The sequence below is a fragment of the Schistocerca piceifrons genome, chromosome 4 (assembly GCF_021461385.2).
Source record: "Schistocerca piceifrons isolate TAMUIC-IGC-003096 chromosome 4, iqSchPice1.1, whole genome shotgun sequence".
Lineage (NCBI taxonomy): Eukaryota > Metazoa > Arthropoda > Insecta > Orthoptera > Acrididae > Schistocerca > Schistocerca piceifrons.
Genome location: NC_060141.1, coordinates 556,851,014 through 556,872,611, shown reverse-complemented (window position 1 = coordinate 556,872,611; position 21,598 = coordinate 556,851,014). Strand labels below are relative to the sequence as shown.

Below are 21,598 nucleotides of genomic sequence, written 5' to 3'. Positions count from 1 at the left end.
ATGCAAAAGATGGGTACTTGGGTCCATTGTTTTTGTCATGTGTTTTGGTCTTAAGTGACACTGAGTCACATTTCTGACCTCCAAATGCGATCTTACTGTGGGCTCAAATTACCCATGAAATACACATTCATTTGCAAAACTAGATCGTTGTTTGTAAAATGTAGTTTATGCAAGGGTTTTCGAATAATTACCAATTATAAGACGAGGGTGCTCTAATCCAATGTGCAGCACAGAGTCCACCAAGAAGCTCTAGAAATGACCATTGTCGAAGGATATTTTGCTCTTCAATTGGAAAAAGAAAATTTCCAAAACAAGTGAAGAAAGGTTTTTACAGACACTTTAAAGCACAACACATCAGGCCAGTGGTTCGTATTTTGTGTGAGTGGGTACTTGCTCAAAAAAAAGAAAGGTTCCCCCTTTGTAAGCATCATTCAAAATGATTCATAAAATACAACTTATTTTATTAAATGCTCTTCCATACGAAAGTCACTTGTACAGTGTGAAAACTCTACTGTACATTGTGTGTGACAAAATAAATGTACTTAAAAACGCCTTTAGAGCTAGTTTATGGGCGATGTCACAGTAAATATACAAAATAACAGTACTATAAGTCGATCTTCCAATTTTGTTGATCTTAAATAAGATATGAATGAATGTGAAAAAGAAACACTTTGTTCATTAGATCAGGATGGTCCAGGAATTATAACAAGCAAGTGAATGAAGTGCACAAACTCTTAAATTAGCCCCCTTGTCGATTCATGCTTTTAAGAACTCCTCAGCTTCCCTTAAGTTATTTCCCTACTCATTTTGTCTCTTCAAAAGTCGCATATACGTGTCTCTATCGCTTATTAGTCTTTCTCCATCAAATTCATTTATGTAAGAGTTTAGAATTTTATAGACACCTGTACGATGACCAAGAGAAAATTTTTTCCAATGATTTAAAAAAAATTGTCGAATCTACTCTTCAGTGATGACATCAGCTGGTTGAAAACTTCAAAATGTGATTTTCTGATAAATGCTTGAAGCCTTTTCAATTTGGTGTATTCTTTATTGCTTGATCGAGACATTTTGGAACTTTGTGCTGATGCAGAAGTTTAGATTTGTCAAGAGCAAGATCAGCAGCAGCTTGATCACTTTAATGCCAAATTTCTTCAAATTTAAAATCATGAGAAGTACTTAAAACATCAATAGTTCCTTTGTTTGTTCATAAGATTCAATAACACGTTAGATTAGACTTCTGTAATGCTCTGTTTAAAATTTCTACTGGATAAAAAACTTCAATAGTCACTGTTAAATTAAAATAGCACTCAAACTTTTGCAAATAATAATAGTGTTGATGCTTTGGCCGATACCATCGTATCAGTTTCCTTCAAAACGACAATCACAATTCTACGAAATTTTTAATCGTAATACATACCTTGCTAGACAGTGGGTATACATTTTCCAGTTTCTTTCTCAACTTCATTCTGCATCTCTTTGAATTGAGCACAATATTTCAATGAGTTCCATACAAAGTTTATTAAATCTTTCACTATTTCGATGTGTATTCCTTTTAGTAAAAGGTTTTCAATCCCATCGTACATGATCAGATTAAGATTACGAGCATTACAATATATAACAATGCTCGAGACTCTTCTTTTCATATTCTTGACTGCAATCCTGAGACTTAGCCAGAAACATTTTATGCCTCATCGTAACAAGGGCCTTTGTTATTTGAGAGTGATAATTTGTGTAGGACTAATATGTCTCTGATCAGCTCAAATAAGGTTTCTGCTCAGATACTACACATACAATAGAATCCAATAAATTATTCATTCGCTGTCAAATCTTCAGAAAGGTACTGAGGCAAACAGAGACTTGCTTACTCTGGGATTTGTCACAAGTTTTATCCAATAAAACTGAAAACTATTCACCAATTTTGAGCTTGTCCATGATTCCTGACAAGACTGTAGTGGGCATCAGCACGAAAACTACATTTTCATCATCGTTGTGAAGCCACCTGTAAATCTGTCGTATCAGCTAGTTGCCCCAAAAAGTTGTTAATTTTCCCCGTTGTCGAACTTCATATTGGGAGGCCCTATTTGCCAGTGCTTTTAATGCGCTGAGTATTTTCAGTAACGGATTTCAATTCTGTGTCATTTCTTTCAACTGAAATGATAATACTGATTGAGTGATGTTAGTAATTTCGGCATTTGCTAATGCTTTGGTGCAATTAAAAAGAAAATAACTTTTTACATGAATCCATATCCGCTTTTCTCCATGTTTCCAGTTTGAAAATTCATCATCACCACAAGTTTCTTTTTTTTATTTTAATTTTATGACCTGTCTTTCGGAAATGATTATCAAATTTTGTTCACACACTTCAATACAGATTTGACAAATTCATCATTATGTTTCTTCAGTTGACGCAACGGATGACATTTCATCCAATAACAATTGCAGAAATAATGTGAACGCTCTGTATTATTTCATTTTTCATTTATATTTGAGGTACGTATTATTTCGAAAGTTCAAAGTCATGTTTGTCAAAGATGACGAACTGCTTGTTAAAGCCACTATAATCCTTTTCATAAAACAGAAATTTAAACTTCGTATTTTCGAGTATATAATTATAACGCCACATACTTGGATTTACACTGCGGTTATAACTTGATGTAAATAAGAATAATATTTGTGCTATTCACAATTATTAATTTTTTTAAATAGACGAAAAACTCGATAAATTTGTAGTACACTTATGGTTTTCAATGTCCGATGCCTCAACATGCTCATCACAGAAGGCTCTGAAGCATATAGTTTTCAAAGGTGGTGCAGAATTCTCTTACATATTCTGCTGTCTAAGTGCTTCCTCTATGCTGTTCTTGTTTTTCTTTTGCTTCTCATCATGAATCTACAAATGTCTGTTTTAAGTGGTTCTACAATGAGCCTTTCTACAATGAAAGGGAAACTGTTCTGCCTGCTGTAGAAAGTATCTTACTTTACTATTACATTCTTAACTAACTGGGATAAATTTCACATTTTAATATGACAGTAGAAATATTGAAGGAAAAGACAAATGTTTACTAATATTCTTTTGCTATAAGAGCAACGGAAAATTCGCTAGTCGCGACCATAGACAAACTGTTCTTTCCATTGCTCCACAGCCCACATTTTATGGCTTTGGCACCTCGTTTTCCTGTTACGGTCATTTGCGTCCAGTGAGTGGTTCGGAAAAGCCAGCTCACCCTGCAGTTCCCTGCTTATGGGCTCCCTTCGTGTTCTCTTGATGTTGACAGAGTTTACGAATGTGACATTCAGTTCCCCAGTGACTACTGCAGCTGTGTTCCTCGTATTTTTCGTCATAGTCCTATTTAATGGTCGTCTATCATTATCACTCAAAACACACTTTTGTCGGCGTTATGGTTTAGCAGGTGATCTTTTTCCAATTTCCTTGTGTTTGGTGTAAATCTTCGATACAGTGCCTCTTGACACACCACCATACGAGCACCAAACTTTGGCTCACATTTGAATTCTGATAGCTCTGACGTGATGCACTCACAACTACATGAAACACTGTCCTGACCACAACTGACACTTGCAACGTGGTGAGGACATTGCACGTGTCCATTCGTGGTCAGATACAACAGTAAAACCTGCAGTCTTGGTTACCATCTGTATTTACGTTGAAGTATGCGTTTCTTGCGATGTTTTCTTATTTTTATCCAACCCCTGAATGCCATGGTCTCTGTGGTTAGAAACGCTGCGCCACACAAGTTCTCTCAATGTAGATAACTAAAGTAAAGCAGTCATCAATCCAAAGATCGTTTTGAACACCCGGTGCTTTACTAGACATGACGCTGTTGGACATGATATGTTGATGCCTACCTCTGACTTCTGAACTGACTTACCCAGAGAGCTATAGGGAGACATATGGTTTAACGTGAATTCCAAACCATGGTGTATGTATATTTCCTCAAATTCGGAGTGGACATTTTACCCATTTTGAATTTTTTTATATAGGTGCTATTACCCACTATATAATTCTAACAGCTGGCCCAGCGGTATGTAAATGCTGAAAATTATTCACAATCCTTGGAAATTTTTTCAATGTTTCTGTGACAATATTTGTTAGGTACAGCGCCCTAACTTTTCAACATAAAAGCATGTGTTAATAATGATTTGTATAACATTTTCAGCAATTTCCTACAAATATATGTTGCTTTTTATCATGTTTAATATTTTTAACATACTATCTTTGTATTTTTTATTTTGTATCTGTAGACTTTTTTGTAATTCGAAATTTCTACCCTGCTTGCTCAAACCGGAAGAAATGGGTACTGAATCACTGTGAAAAAGAATTAGACTCAAGTTAGTCAACTGTAAATGTAACATGTACCTAAAGTAAATTAACTTCCCAGAAAATTAATATGTGAAAACTAAGCTGTGTCCTAGCAAGTGTTCTGTAGTTTTGGAAATCTTATCTGATTTGAAAAAAGCTTAATATTTGTGCCTAATATTTTAAAGGAAATAGGAAAAATAAAAATTTGGTCTCAAGCAGTCACAGCTTATATACTCATAAGTATGTGAAGTTAAATGAAAGCTTCCCAAATATCTTATTCAAAATACATAAAGATTCACATGCATCTAGTATTGTTAGTTATTGTATAGTCAAGTTTATTTGTTGGATATGATTTGTCAAATATTTAGGAGTGTTAGGCAAATGATTGCTTTGGTTATTGTTAAACTTTTCAATGGCTGTTGGGTTTTACCTATATACTGTAGACTGTTATTTATTCATTTTAGCTAATTAAAATATAAGTAATTTAATTTTACATGTCTGCATGGCATTCATAATATTATTATTTTATTTTTATTTTTATCATGTTCTTATGTTGTTATAGCCCACCTAAAGACGAAAAGCACAAGAAAAAGTGGAGCATCAAATCGAAAGAGAAGAAAGACAACGAAGTAAGTATGAGCTGTACTCAAGTTTGTGAAAGTTCCTTCAGAGATGCCAGAATCTACACCAGGCTCATCAGGTGTGAATGGCCAAAACCAAGAAGAAGCTGAAGTGGTACAAGTACGCAACGCTGGTGACTTGCTAGAACCTATAATTGATACTAGAAATTCATCAGCTTTACATGCTTCTCATGCGACAGCTGAAACTATGGGACCAGAACAAACTGTACTACATCACTTGGGTCAGACTGTTCGGAACCATTGGAAGATGCCTGAAAAAATAGATTGTAACTTGTATTCGTTGCAAATATGTTGAGGTCTAGAAGGCTTTCAGTACATTAATACACACGTCACTGAATATCCAGCAGTTATTTATTTATTTATCGAATGGTAATAAAAAATGCATATACACAACATTTGTGGACAAATGTACAGAATCACAATGTCATATATTGATTGCTTAATCCGATGCCTGGTGACGCCCATTATCGTTCGTTTATACATTCAAAGAGGATAGTTAGTGATTATATGGTAGACTGACTGTAAGGGGACATTACAGTCACCATTTGTAGAACTAGCCCATCCCCACTTTGCATTAGATAACTGCATCTGGCTTGTCTGGTTCGAAGCCAATTCATGATCCTCCATTGACATCTGAGATACCGAGTCGTATCTGCATATAATGGTTCCCGTCTAGATGTTTGTTTCCAGATTGAAATTTTCACTGAGCCGCGGAGTATACGCTGATATGAAACTTCCTGGCAAATTAAAACTATGTGCTGGACCGAGACTCGAACTCGGGAGCTTTGCCTTTCGCGGGCAAGTCATCTACCATCTGAGCTACCCAAGCACGACTCACGATCCGCCTTCACAGCCTTAATTCCGCCAGTACCTTGTCTCCTACCTTCGATGTTTGTTGATTTCAGACGACTGCTCCCAATAAATTTTCCATGAATGATGACACAAAAGAAGACGCATCAACGGTGTTTGCTGTGCACCATTGAGATTTCCTTGATTTCGAACGTTGGTGTCCCGCTTGTGTAATACCTCGATGAATGGGCAGTTGAAGACTCTTCGGAATGTTGTTCCAGACCTTCAGGAGAGCTTCTGATCTACTTAGAGCTGGATCAAGTTGCTACACACAATCAAAATTTTTGCAAATGGCAGGAGTTTTCAAAAAGAGCAGGCTATTAATAAAAAAGAGCAAGAAGTAGTGCCAAAAGAAAAACAGGAAGCAAAATGGTGTTTATACTCCGAACATGTCATGTAATTACCTGCACTGCCTGATTGAGTTGCACATCTACTTTAGTAGTGTGCATACTATTAATAATAATAATGAGCGTATGACATTGGTGGCCGGGAGACTCCTCGCGGGGCGGTTCGGCCGCCGCTCCACAAGTTCTTTAACGCCACTACGACGACTTGCGAGTGAATGAGGATGAAATGATGATGAAAGACACACAACACCCAGTCATCTCGAGGCAGAGAAAATCCCTGACCCCGCCGGGAATCGAACCCGGGACCCCGTGCGCGGGGAGCGAGAACGTTACCGCAAGATCACGGGCCACGGGCCGCGGACTGCAGACTATTGATTAAGGTCGAATAGCAGCATTCAGCAACAGATTATTAAAGGCCTAAGGCTGCATATTTTAAAACATGAACATTCGCTGTGGAATGGTTTTGGTGCACATTGGCAAACGATGAAAATGTTTTACACACATAGTTGACTTATTCTCCTTTTAAAGCGTAACTATTTTGCTTGTTTGAGAACACAAACTCACCAACTGCATCAGTGTTTTACTCCTCTGATGGGTTTAATACTTGGTGGCAACTGAAACCCAAAAGTCGCCATATGCTACATACATATTTTTTTTCTTTTTTGCAAATGGAAGATTCTGTAAAGAAGACTTCAAAAAGGACAGACTACTGATAAAAAAAGAGCAGGAAATAGTAGAAAAAGAAATAAAATTGTAATGACATTCTTACCAGAACGTTTGATATAATAAGATTCCTTGCGAAACAAAATTTGTCGTTACGTAGCCACAAGAAAGCTGACACCAGTGCCAATAGAGACAACTTGTTGGAACTGGTGCATCTACTGGCCGAATATGATACTATTGTCTGAGAACATTTAGTAAGAATAAAAATGGGCCAAAAATTTTCACTTCTCATGTCATTTCATATCCTCAAATTCAAAACGAGTTTGTTGAAGTTTTAGGGAATAAAGTCCATAAAAAATATCATAGGTCCGATTCAAAAGGCCAAGTATTATTCAATGATATTCGACAGTACGCCGGATATTTCCCACCAAGATCAAACAAGCCAAGTATTTAACGATACGTGATGACTGAGAATCGAGAAGTATGAGTACTGGAATCTTTTATAGATTTCATTGAACCAAAAAACAAAACAGCTTCCATACCCACGCCATCCATCTGTTCATGGAGCTCACTGTTTCATTTGAAATACGTGGTTGTGAGGCAATATTTAAACAGGTCTGCCTAGTTAGAGTAATTCTTCATGGAAAAATTCTAAGAGCAGGAATTGGAAACTGTAAACAGGAAATCGAATATTTAGTTCCGGTACGTGGATGACACATTTGGTTTGTGGAGGTATGGCAGAGAGGAATTAGCTCATTTCCACAAGCACCTCAAACGGATCAGTCGGAAGATTCAGTTTACCATGGAAGAGGACGCAGACGGAGGACCGAATTTTCCTGATGTACTAGTTTTCAAAAAAGAAGATGGTAGCTTAGGCCGCACACTCTACCGAAAACCCACGCACACAGATCGTTACCTACACCGTGATCGAACCACCGCCCACAACAAAAGCGAGGCCTCATAAAAAAGCTGGCGGATAGAGCAAGGAACACCGGCAAACCATAGCTGCTTGACGCGGAGTTAAAATATCTTACCGATGTACTGTTCAAGAATGGTTATTCGTCCACTGAGGTAAGAAGAGTCTTAAGACCACAGTGAAGAAATCATAGTGATGCTCAAGCGCCGGTGATATCGAAAGTTTTCCTGCCTTTCATTAAGGACGTTACCGACCGCGTAGGAAAAATCTTGAAAAAAGGGAACATCGCGGTAATTTACAAAACCACCCGGAACATATAAAAAAGCACTCCGTCGTCAGGTCACGAGTGGCCTACCGGGACCATCCGACCTCCGTGTCATCCTCCGTCGAGGATGCGAATAGGAGGGGCGTGGGGTCAGCACACTGTTCTCCCGGTAGTTATGATGGTATTCTTGACCGAAGCCGCTACTATTCGGTCGAGTAGCTCCTCAATTGGCATCACGAGGCTGAGTGCACCCCGAAAAATGGCAACAGCGCATGGCGGCCTGGATGGTCACCCATCCAAGTGCGGACCACGCCCGACAGCGCTTAACTTCGGTGATCTCACGGGAACCGGTGTAACCACTGCGGCAAGGCCGTTGCTCGGAAGATATAAAATCACCTAAAATTGGCTAAGGATGCTGGCAAACTGCTGGGAAAAGGAGGAATTTATTGGATTCCGTGTAGTTTTATGGAGGTGTACATCGGTACAATAAAAAAAAATAAAAAAATGAAAGGTCAAGAAACGACTAGAAGAGCTCAAGGGCAATTGCAGAAGGGAGGAGAGAGACTGATCAGCTGTTGCGGGAAATGTTTTGCTGCCAAGACACCACCACATTCATTTTGATAGGACCCAAGTTCTGGCAGCCACAAGCGGGTACGATAAAGGGTATACAGAGAGGCTATAGAGACTGTAAGACACTCCACGAATTTAAATTTGAAAAAAATGGCGTGAAATGGAATGATATTTGGATAACGGCGCTGAAGAAGATGTGTACCAGTCTTCCACCATGGGGTAACAGCAACAGCAGACGATAGCAATCAATAATGGTCAACTGCGTTCGGGTATTCAAAACATGTGATGTCACGCCACTGCGCGGAAGCGCGCGTAAAACGGAATTTTGCAGAGGTCAGCAGCAAGCCAGAATGTGAATCAGACACTGAAAGAAGCTACGATCCCTCTCGAAAACGTCGCCCGTAGATGGGGACAAAACGTTGGGTTTAAATATGAAATCCATTCGACCACGGCATAAACTCTCGAAACATTTTATTAATTGATTCGTTTGCAGCCGTGGAAGCTTGAACACATGAACGGACACAGGTACCTGGAAGGTCGCTATGCAGTCATTTTCATTTCTACATGTCTTGGGTCTCTGGCAACCGGTGCTCCATGAAGTCAATGATGCCCAAAATGTTTGCCAACACAGGGACTTACATACGTCAGTATGCTCGGAAAATAAGCATCGTACAGAGAGTACTGGAAGTGGAAGAGAAGTGAGAGGACTTCACCTGAAGCTTTAAGTTACCCTATCAGCTTGTGTGAAGAACATGGCATTTCTGCTGAACCTCCAAGCTTGGAGGTGCATATCTGGCGATGGAAGCAGAGATACTGGTTTATCGCACAGAGACGGTTTAAAACAAAAGATGTTTTTTTCATTAGATTGACTAACAGCTGAAATTCCAGAATTTGGACAAAAATGTTTTCCTAAGGGCTACAATAATAAAGAGCGTTGACGATGAGTAATGCAACCGTCTCAAGCTTCTCGACATATTGACAGAGAAGAGTTTAAGCTCGAGTGCATACATCTAAAAGATTTTGTAGCTACAATATACTGTAAGAGAGCTCTTATTAATCCTGGCCCACTGAGTTTATTAAAGTTTTTTTTTTTTTTTTTTTTTTATACCTCCAGACTCAAAGACCTAACGTAGCTATTATGTTGTATCATCGCATGCATTTTATAGTAAGTGTAAGGAAAGTTAGTGGTTCTGTGAAATTCGAGACTTCTTGCTGATCCTGAATATCTTTGTAATGATCGCTGTATTTCATGTTCATCTGTGAATACGCTCTACTGTTCATAGAGTGATGTCTTACGTGCTCATATCACACCTCCTTCCTGTAAGGGAGATCACAAAGACACTTGCCAGTAAATTAAAAGGTGTGACTATAATGTTGCATTCAGTTAAATATATGTTCAAACTCCTCATATATTTTTCGTTCTCTATGAAAACACTTCCTATTTTTGAATATATCAATCAAATCCAAGTAAAATCGCGTAATGTTCATTCTTGGGTCACAATTCTGTGTAAAAAGGGAAATATTTTCAGGGCATTTGCATTGATATGACATCAGCTATTTTCTCAGTTGCATCAAAAAGCAGAAGGGGACTTTCAGACTTTCATATGTATTTGCAAAATGCAGACGAAAAAGTACACAACACACTTGGTGTCAATGAAAAATGTTTGTATTCTGTAAGATAGCCTGGAGTTATCTATAAAAGAGTTCCAAAACAAATTTAATAAATATCATACCTTCTATTATTTTTTGCGAGTATTAGTCAACATACGGAAAACAATGCCAGGAACACAGCAGTTCATTTTCCATGGCAGTACTTATAGATACATTAACGTTTGATATAATGATTGAAATTTCTTGCTAAACGGCCCGTGGGTGATAGGTTCAAGGAAAGCGAGAAATTGTAGGCGATTTCGTTGAGATATGTAGCGGACCATATCAAATTGCTTTTATACAACAGAAAGATGTAAAAAAACAATAAAATAATGTCAGTAGGTACTTATGCATACCATGGTCATAATTTTGATGTCAATAGTACATTTTTATTTCATTTCATTGTTCTCTATTTGACAAGATATCTAGCACATTAGAGGCGAACGAATCAACGACGTAGTGACGTTCTGACGTTCCTTTTCCTGTTTTTGCAGCATACGTGAGAATGTCTGCTACGCTCATCCTTGTGTTCCAGGTGAGATGAGACGCATTCCCTTGCATTACGCAAAGTAAACTTAACTACGACACAATCGCTAAAGGGAATATTAATAAATATTATCGTCAGTTCTAGAAAACTTAAACATTCGCTTTAAATCGCTAGACAAGGATATTTCGTCACAATTACTACGCCACTGATTTTAGCCCTAGCTGTAGATAAGTCCATTTTCTCAATCAAAAGCCTTCTTCAAGTGACTGTTACCTCTACAAAATAATATATGGCTGCCGCCGAAATATAACAACATGCTTAAGTTAATACATAGTCACTCACCCTCGAAAATCAGAGTTGTCAAAAAAATCTACCACCTTTTTCCCATACCCCACAAGATATCTATCTCTGCTATAGCCTCTGCAAGGGTTGTTATTAGTCTTCCAAATCTATTGGACACTCATTTTAGGTTAAATTTTTCGGTTAACAAGTGCTATGTTACCGAACTGACCGGCTCCCACCCACGTTCAAGCATTCCCATTGGCTCATTCCACTCTTTTTGTACTAATATGTTCCTCCCTGCTGCTAGCACTTTCCTCCTTGGTGTCGCTTCCTGACATGAGTACTCGTTAGTACTAGTTTCATCCTAATGCTACAGAAAGTTTGTATGTCAAGGTAAGATATTGTGAGTGGTGGAATTCTCCTGAACCAAAATATACCTGGTTTAATTGATCTCAGACTGTAGCTAGTGGTAAGCTGAGAAAGTGGAGCATACCTGTCCATATGCAGGGCAAAGGAAGTGTCTACTGAGGCCCCATTCACAAGGAATTATTGTAGACTAAACATACATTAAGTACTCACCACACTTAAATTAGAATATTATAATGTATTGCTACGAAAGCCTGTTCCCTGTGGGTTCAAGTGTTATAAACTATTTACTTCTCAGTGCATAAATGTATATATTTTCTTTATTGAATCTGTCTGAAAAATGATTTTTTCTTTGCTGTTACAGACACTCACACAAATAAGTGATATAAATAATATTCATAAACAATTTGTTCAGCTTAATGGAAATCATAGAAGACACAAAACGTTGCACAGGGACAATAAATTCAATGTCCTATCATCTTTTCATAAACATTAAACAAATAATACTATGCATTGTCAAATTTCTCTATTATTTTTTGCTTAGTTCCAAAAATCATGATGCACCAAGAGGTCTCACATCGGATGCCAGAAATCTATGCCATCTCATTGCTTTTAAGTGTTCTATTTACAATGGGCTCAATTCAGGTCACATTTTCTCACATGATATGGAGTATAGATTAGTTTTGAACTGTAACACAAAAAACTGTTTTCTTGTCCATATATTACTGCACTTCAGATACCTTGATTACAGAGCACCTGCTTGCATATTAATTTTAGTTAATATATTTTGTCCACACTCTACACTCATGATATAAGTGGTGGAAGAAGCAGTACTTTCCACACACAATTATCAGTAATTAAAACACAAAAAGAGGCTAAATCTGTAGCTACTGAAACAGGCCAATGTTAAGGAAAACATTATTCACTTTTTTACTCACAAATTACCATTATTTATTTTTGCAATAGATAAAGAGGAACACATCACCACATAGCCAGCTTGAAAAAAAAAACACAATGTCCTTTTGAAGTAAATTAGAATATTGTGGTTTCACAAGAATTTGAACAAATTGGTTCAAGTCATATCTAGCGAGGTGCCGAGGTAGAACAGAGTTTGTACCTCTTTAATTATGATGAATTTTGCGTGAGAAGGAGACATGCACTCGACCCCCTCCTTACCTACCACATAATTAATTATGCACACAACAGTAACGAAAGGAAATGATGGTGGATCCTGCTAGTTGGTAAAGTAAGGAGTGCACACTCACTATAATTTAATAGAAATCATAATCTATTCAGAGAAAAAAAAGAGAACTTTATCATAATACACAAGAGGAAATGGGATTCTGCATATATCTACGAAATGACATGCGGATTAAATATTATAGTGAGATTTATTATATATCAGAACATAAAGGCACATGATTATCGACACAAACAGTAGGTTAAAGGATAGGGTATACTGAACTATTATGAGAATAAGAGATGGCTCGAGAACAAGGAGCTCCTACTCTCTGTGATGCAATAGAATGATGATGACTGGAGGTCCTAATGAATCAAATATTACTCTCCCGACTACATTGCAGTACCACGATTAGTAGTGAGAGCTCAAATGGGATCGCATGGAGAAAGAAGCAAGGTGGACTTGTAGCAAATCGAGGGTGCATGCTGCTGAGGGATTCAGTATAAAAATTATAGGTCCTACAATGCCGAAGCCGCAAAATACTGTACCATACCCGAAATCTGCAGCACGTAGTCGGCAGCCAGTGTTATGATGATGTAGGCACCGACTTCTGCTGTGCAGCAACTTTGTTTCAACCCCTAACCTCGAAGGCTGTCCGAGAATTCTAAGTTCTGCCGAAAAAGTGCGAACAAGTCGCAAGACTGTCCGACTCTGACGAAGATCAGATCCCGAATGCCCTGCACCCACGCATCGCAAGAGCGAAGCCAACATTGCTCAACTCCTCACTATCCTCAAAAACCGCAAATGAGCATTCAGTGCTGATTCCAAAATCCCTTCACATTGTCTCAGAACATCATTCGCGCCAATAGCGACCGTTCCCTCCAATTTCGAGCAGGGCTTTATGACGTGAACTAGCCTCAGTTTAAGTTGACCAGTCATGCCTCTACTATTCAGATGAGGGCACGGAACTTGCCGTTTGACCAGCTATGAAAACAACATGCCTAGACCACCGGCCAGACAGTCGCGCCCAGCAGGGCATAGTCCACAAGTATTCTCAGAATCATGAGGACAATGCAGTCAATCGGTGCCAGGAGTCTTCATTCTGGACGCGCCAGAACAGTAAACACATAAACTGCGGCGGCACTCAGACGTCTCGCAGGTCGTTTCCGCCATGCACACAATAGGCGAAACTCGACCGATGTCAGTCATTCCACCAGATGCTGAAGCCCATAGATGTATGACCCTCTCAGCACTCGCAGAAGTGCAGTCACCAACCGGAAATGCAGTGTGCCGCATCCTCTGGCTCTCGTCTCGCACAGGCAACCCAGCGAAGTAACCCAACATGCATAGAAATCAAGTGAAAAGTATTTGAGCTCTCAGTACAAATACTCTCATTACAATAACATTATTCATCCTCTTACCAGCATGCAATGACATAAAACATTAATAAAATTGATGAAAATGAGAGGCGACATGCAAAAGAGGGCATGTAACCTATCACTATCCCCCCCCCCCCCCCCCCAGTCACTTTAGATTATTTTTGGTAGTGGTTCACTCATTTGACAGAGGCAGTGTGTCAATCACTCAAAAATAATCTGTCTAAACAGTTTCCAAAATGTCACAACAAATTGGCAGTTTAAAATGGAAAGTGATGACAAAATGTAAGGTGTAATTTTTCTTATGACTTTGCCAACATCTTACACACATTGACGAATAAGTCACACTCAGCATAGATTCAGAGAACCCACTGTCATTCATGGACATACTCGCACAGTCAAACAATGTTGAACAAATGCCAGAAGGCCAAGTTCGAAGCTGCAATAAAATGTTGACCTATTGGATCTGCAAGCTTTTCATTAAGATAACATTTAAGAATTAGCTACTGGTGTCCAATTCAAACACACTCTTACTTCTGCATGAAGCCAAAAAAACAAACAATATTTCTATGCTTCATGGTTGAACATTTAACCACACTCACGCCATTTCCCTAAACAGAAAGGATGATAATTTTTCGCAGTGATTGATTGACTGATGGTCCATTCACCACTAAGCAGAACTGTAACCGTAGATATCCTGCTCACATACACAAACAAAATTACTCTCATGTAACTGTGGCTTATTGTTGTGTATAACATTTTGTAACTATTGGCATATACACAAGAAATTTTTACACATAGTGACAACTGACAGGCATCAACATAAGGGAGATAGAGAGATGTGTGCACCAAAAAGACAGAAATTTTGTAAGTATGCTTGTGTGATCGAAGATTATGTAACATAGTGTGCCTCACAAAGAATAACTTGTTCCAAACTGACATGGTGATAGGGAACCAGGATATCTTGAACATGAACATTTATGTACAAAAAAGGAGACTGGAAGCTATAAAACAAAACAATATATCTACAGTTGACATTGTACGAGGGTTGTTTTTTAAGTAAGGGCCGTTTTTATTTTTGAAAAAAGATACAAATACTTCTGTAAAAAAACTTTTATTTTCTGATTCTACACACTTTTACCTATTTTTCTACATAGTTGCCTTGTTTATTTAAGCACTTGTCATACCGTAAAACTAAGTTTTTAATTCCCTCTTCAAAGAATTCGGCCGCCTGCTCCGACAGCCAAGAGTTCACGGGCGCTTTCACTTCATCGTCGTTACTGAAGCGCTGCCTGCCAAGATGGTGTTTCTGGTACAGGAAAAGGTGAAAATCGCTAGGAGCAAGGTCGGGGCTGTATGGAGCATGGTCCAAAACTTCCCACCCAAAAGAATCAATCAAATCCCGAGTCTTTTTAGAGGTGTGAGGCTTAGAGTTATCGTGCAGGAGCAAAACTCCTTTTGTCAGCATGCCGCACCTTTTGTTTTGAATTGCTCTGCGGAGCTTCTTTAGAGTTGCACAGTAGGCATCTGAGTTGATTGTCGTTCCTCGTGGCATAAAGTCCACTAGCAAAACACCGCGCCGGTCCCAGAACACAGTTGCCATAATCTTGCGCTTTGACAGTGTCTGTTTGGCTTTGACTTTGACAGGTGAGGTTGTGTGTCGCCATTCCATCGATTGTCGCTTGCTTTCGGGAGTGATATGGGATACCCATGTTTCATTTCCAGTGACAATTTGACTCAACATGTCACCCTTCTTCCTCGTAACGAATCAAAAAGTCCAATGAAGTGGCAAATCTCTTCCCTTTGTGGTCCTCTGTGAGGAGTCTGGGTACCCACCGAGAACACAGTTTCTTAAAGTTTAGGTTTTCAGACACATTTTTGTACAAAACCGATCTTGAAACTTGTGGAAATTCCAAATAAAAAGTGGAAATTGTGAATCTTCTGTCCTCACGAATCTTTGTTTCGACTGCAGCCACCAAATCATCAGTGATCACAGAGGGCCTGAGCGTTCTTCGTCATGGACGTTTTGACGGCCATTTTTAAACTCTCTAACCCATTAACGCACTTTACCTTCACTCATTGCATTCAAGCCATTAACTTCTGTTAACTGACGATGAATTTCTGCAGCTGATAGGCTTCTCGCGGTCAAAAAACGTACCACTGACCGTATCTCACACGCGGCGGCCGATTCAATAATCGCAAACAGTATGAAGTAGCACAGCGATGCGTACACGTCAGCAAAATACAAAAAGCTTGTTCTCAACAGATAAGTAAGATTCTCAGCCACCTGTGTAATAGCTCTCTGGAACAGGGCATTTTCCCTGATAGACTGAAATATGCTATTGTTATACCTTTGCATAAAAAGGGGGATAGATCTGATGTCAACAATTACCGTCCAATCTCCCTTCTAACAGCTTTATCCAAAATTTTTGAGAAAGTAATGTATTCAAGAGTAGCTTCACATATCTGTAAAAATGAAGTACTAACAAAATGTCAGTTTGGTTTCCAGAAAGGCATTTTCAACAGAAAATGCCATATATGCTTTCACCAGTCAAATTTTGAATGATCTGAATAACCGAACACCACCAATTGGGATTTTTTGTGGTCTCTCAAAGGCTTTTGATTGTGTAAATCACGAAATTCTGCTAGACAAGCTCAAGTATTGTGGCATGAGTGGGACAGTGCACAAATGGTTTAATTCGTACCTAACTGGAAGAGTGCAGAAAGTTGAAATAAGTAGTTCTCGTAACATGCAAAGATCAGCACATTCCTCAAACTTGGGAACTATCAAGAATGGGGTTCCACAAGGGTCAGTCTTGGGTCCTTTGTTGTTCTTATTATATATTAATGGCTTGCCATTCTATATTCATGAAGAGGCAAAGTTAGTTCTCTTTGCTGATGATACAAGTATAGTAATCACACCTGACAAACAAGAATTAACTGATGAAATTCTCAATACTGTCTTTCAGAAAATTACTAAGTGGTTCCTTGTAAACGGACTCTCACTGAATTTTGATAAGACTCAGTACATACAGTTCCGTACAGGGAATGGTATGACGCCATTAATAAATATAGACCTTAATCAGAAGCATGTAGCTAAGGTAGAATATTCCAAATTTTTAGGTGTGTCCATTGATGAGAGATTAAATTGGAAGAAACACATTGATGATCTGCTGAAACGTTTGAGTTCAGCTACTTATGCAATAAGGGTCATTGCAAATTTTGGTGATAAACATCTTAGTAAATTAGCTTACTACGCCTATTTTCACTCATTGCTTTCATATGGCATCATATTTTGGGGGAATTCATCACTGAGGAATAAAGTATTTATTGCACAAAAGCGTGTAATCAGAATAATAGCTGGAGTCCACCCAAGATCATCCTGCAGACATTTATTTAAGGATATAGGGATATACACAGTAGCTTCTCAGTATATATACTCTCTTATGAAATTTGTTATTAACAACCAAACCCAATTCAAAAGTAATAGCAGTGTGCATAACTACAATACTAGGAGAAAGGATTATCTTCACTATTCAAGATTAAATCTAACTTTGGCACAGAAAGGGGTGAATTATACTGGCACTAAAGTCTTTGGTCACTTACCAAATAGTTTCAAAAGTCTGACAGATAACCAACAAGTATTTAAGAAGAAATTAAAAGAATTTCTGAATGACAACTCCTTCTACTCCATAGAGGAATTTTTAGATATAAATTAAGAAAAAAAAGAAAAAAAATATTTAAAAAATAAAAAAATAAAAATAAAAAATAAAGAAAAACAAAAAACCAAAAAAATAAAGTTGTTAAATTAACCTAATTATGTCATGTATTAGAAAATTCGACTCGTTCCACATCATTACGAAATATCGTATTCATGATCCATGGAACTAGTATTAATCTAATCTAATCTACAGAGCTGCAACGTGCATCTGCGTGAACGGGAAGGATGCCGGCAAGTGGCGCGGTGGCTTGTTGCGGCGTCCGCGCGAACTACGGGACTAACATGCTAACATCACACAACAAATCACGCAACACACGGATAACGCCGCACTCGCCTGTGGAGCAGGGTGGTGGTTCCTGGCGTGGAGAAAGAAGCGCCTGCTGGCAGGAGTGCGACTAGTGGTGTGGGCCACCAATCTAATGTTTCTCGGAACCAGAGGCGGAAATGGCATCCGGAAGTATCTCCAGTCATCCTTCCCTCTCTGTAGAGGCGTTCTTAGTCGACAGGGAGCTCGTAGGGTGGTAAGACAGCCTATTGTTGATTTTCAGTACTGTGCTGTATGATGGCAAGCACATGTACTGGCTCTGATTGTCATTGAGAACTGCAAGACAAGGGACAGATCCATAGGACATGTAGTTGGCTGTCCGAAGACCGAAAAATTGCAATACAGGATACTACTCTCAGAGTGGTTCCAACACTCGTGGAGTCATCTGATGGAGGTTGAAACAAGGACATCAGATCGCTCGGTGTGGCCAATTGCTCGGAACTGCTCTCTGTAGGAGAGGAGATAATCACGACAAACTACAGTTCAGCAACACCCAGCACGGAACTGCTTTGGGCATGCAGTCTGGCCTATTATACAGGGTGTTACAAAAAGGTACGGCCAAACTTTCAGGAAACATTCCTCACACACAAAGAAAGAAAATATGTTATGTGGACATGTGTCCGGAAACGCTTACTTTCCATGTTAGAGCTCATTTTATTACTTCTCTTCAAATCACATTAATCATGGAATGGAAACGCACAGCAACAGAACGTACCAGCGTGACCAAATACTTTGTTACAGGAAATGTTCAAAAAGTCATCCGTTAGCGAGGATACATGCATCCACTCTCAGTCGCATGGAATCCCTGATGCGCTGATGCAGCCGTGGAGAATGGCGTATTGTATTACAGCCGTCCACAATACGAGCACGAAGAGTCTTTACATTTGGTACCGGGGTTGCGTAGACAAGAGCTTTCAAATGCCCCCATAAATGAAAGTCAAGAGGGTTGAGGTCAGGAGAGTGTGGAGGCCATGGAATTGGTCCTCCTCTACCAATCCATCGGTCACCGAATCCGTTTTTGAGAAGCGTACGAACACTTCGACTGAAATGTGCAGGAGCTCCGTCGTGCATGAACCACATGTTGTGTCGTACTTGTAAAGGCACATGTTCTAGCAGCACAGGTAGAGTATTCCGTATGAAATCATGATAACGTGCTCCATTGAGCGTAGGTGGAAGAACAAGGGGCCCAATCAAGACATCACCAACAATGCCTGCCCAAACGTTCACAGAAAATCTGTGTTGATGACGTGATTGCACAATTGCGTGCGGATTCTCGTCAGCCCACACATGTTGATTGTGAAAATTTACAATTTGATCACGTTGGAATGAAGCCTCATCCGTAAAGAGAACATTTGCACTGAAATGAGGATTGACACATTGTTGGATGAACCATTCGCAGAAGTGTACCCGTGGAGGCCAATCAGCTGCTGATAGTGCCTGCACACGCTGTGCATGGTACGGAAACAACTGGTTCTCCCGTAGTACTCTCCATACAGTGACGTGGTCAACGTTACCTTGTACAGCAGCAACTTCTCTGACGCTGACATTAGGTTCAAATGGTTCAAATGGCCCTGAGCACTATGGGACTCAACTGCTGAGGTCATTAGTCCCCTAGAACTTAGAACTAGTTAAACCTAACTAACCTAAGGACATCACAAACATCCATGCCCAAGGCAGGATTCGAACCTGCGACCGTAGCGGTCTTGCGGTTCCAGACTGCAGCGCCTTTAACCGCACGGCCACTTCGGCCGGCCTGACATTAGGGTTATCGTCAACTGCACGAAGAATTGCCTCGTCCATTGCAGGTGTCCTCGTCGTTCTAGGTCTTCCCCAGTCGCGAGTCATAGGCTGGAATGTTCCGTGCTCCCTAAGACGCCGATCAATTGCTTCGAACGTCTTCCTGTCGGGACACCTTCGTTCTGGAAATCTGTCTCGATACAAACGTACCGCGCTACGGCTATTGCCCCGTGCTAATCCATACATCAAATGGGCGTCTGCCAACTCCGCATTTGTAAACATTGCACTGACTGCAAAACCACGTTCGTGATGAACACTAACCTGTTGATGCTACGTACTGATGTGCTTGATGCTAGTACTGTAGAGCAATGAGTCGCATGTCAGCACAAGCACCGAAGTCAACATTACCTTCCTTCAATTGGGCCAACTGGCGGTGAATCGAGGAAGTACAGTACATATTGACGAAACTAAAATGAGCTCTAACATGGAAATTAAGCGTTTCCGGACACATGTCCACATAACATCTTTTATTTGTGTGTGAGGAATGTTTCCTGAAAGTTTGGCCGTACCTTTTTGTAACACCTTGTAGTGAGTTATGCGAACTCGTGCACGAACTGTAAACGGCGTCCATCGTAAGTGCGGCTCAAGAGATCTTCTCTCTGACGCTTCGTGCTGCCATTATTACAGCACGCCTTCATCGTCCGGCACCTCTTCTGCACTGGAATCCCCATTTCTGCGTCACCGCCGAGAGGCGCCGTGCTGTCTCCTCGGCCAGCCGCTAAAGGGTTCGCCTGTCCCGGTGAGACCCTGAGGATTGTGTCTGCCCTCCGCTGACGCTGAGCTGTCCTCCGGGTGAGTCGTCGCCTACTTTCATTGCGCTGAACAGTTGGCGGCACGCGCCTCTGAGCCCTCGGGTAGAGGGGGGGATGTGTCATGATTGACAGCTCCCTCCCTCAGGCTTCTCTCTGCCACTCGGACCCATTTACTCCACACCATCCTCCCTGTAGCGTCACTTCTCGTCCAGCAATCATTCGCTGTTCCCAGTGCCTTAAATCCTTTTGTAAAGTGTGCCTCCACAAAACTTTTTACAAATACGACCTTAATGGCTCTGAGCACTATGGGACTTAACTTCGGAGGTCATCAGTCCCCTAGAACTTAGAACTACTTAAACCTAACTAACCTAAGGACATCACACACATCCATGCCCCAGGCAGGATTCGAACCTGCGACCGTAGCGGTCGCGCGGTTCCAGACTGCACAAATACGACCTTAAGAATTCCTTATAATCGTCTCAGATAATATTTGATACAGTCAATAAAAAAAATTAATAGAAATGAATATTTACATGAATAAACTGTTACACTAATTCAATATAAAATGTCTTATACTCTGCTGAGAGACTTTATAATTATATTTATTATAAAGAACAGTAACTTAAACTGTGGGCCCATTGTTAATAGTAGTGTGTGTGTAATTGTTGACTCATTAAGATAAAGAAAAGCTGAAGTACGCTATCCATAACCCTAAACTACTATATGTAATCCCAACTGTGGCCTACTCGTCACTGGAGCATGCTCACAACTGTTGTTGTTGTGGTCTTCAGTCCTGAGACTGGTTGGATGCAGCTCTCCATGCTACTCTATCCTGTGCAAGCTTTTTCATCTCCCAGTACCTACTGCAACCTACATCCTTCAGAATCTGCTTAGTGTATTCATCTCTTGGTCTCCCTCTACGATTTTTACCCTCCACGCTGCCCTCCAATGCTAAATTTGTGATCCCTTGATGCCTCAAAACATGTCCTACCAACCGATCCCTTCTTCTAGTCAAGTTGTGCCACAAACTTCTCTTCTCCCCAATCCTATTCAATACTTCCTCATTAGTTATGTGATCTACCCATCTAATCTT

General features: G+C 39.9%; 1 pseudogene; it reads right to left on the bottom strand.

The window, feature by feature from the left end:
- Positions 1-8,259: 8,259 nt before the first annotated feature.
- On the bottom strand, positions 8,260-8,377 carry LOC124796917 (annotated as a pseudogene).
- Positions 8,378-21,598: the final 13,221 nt, after the last annotated feature.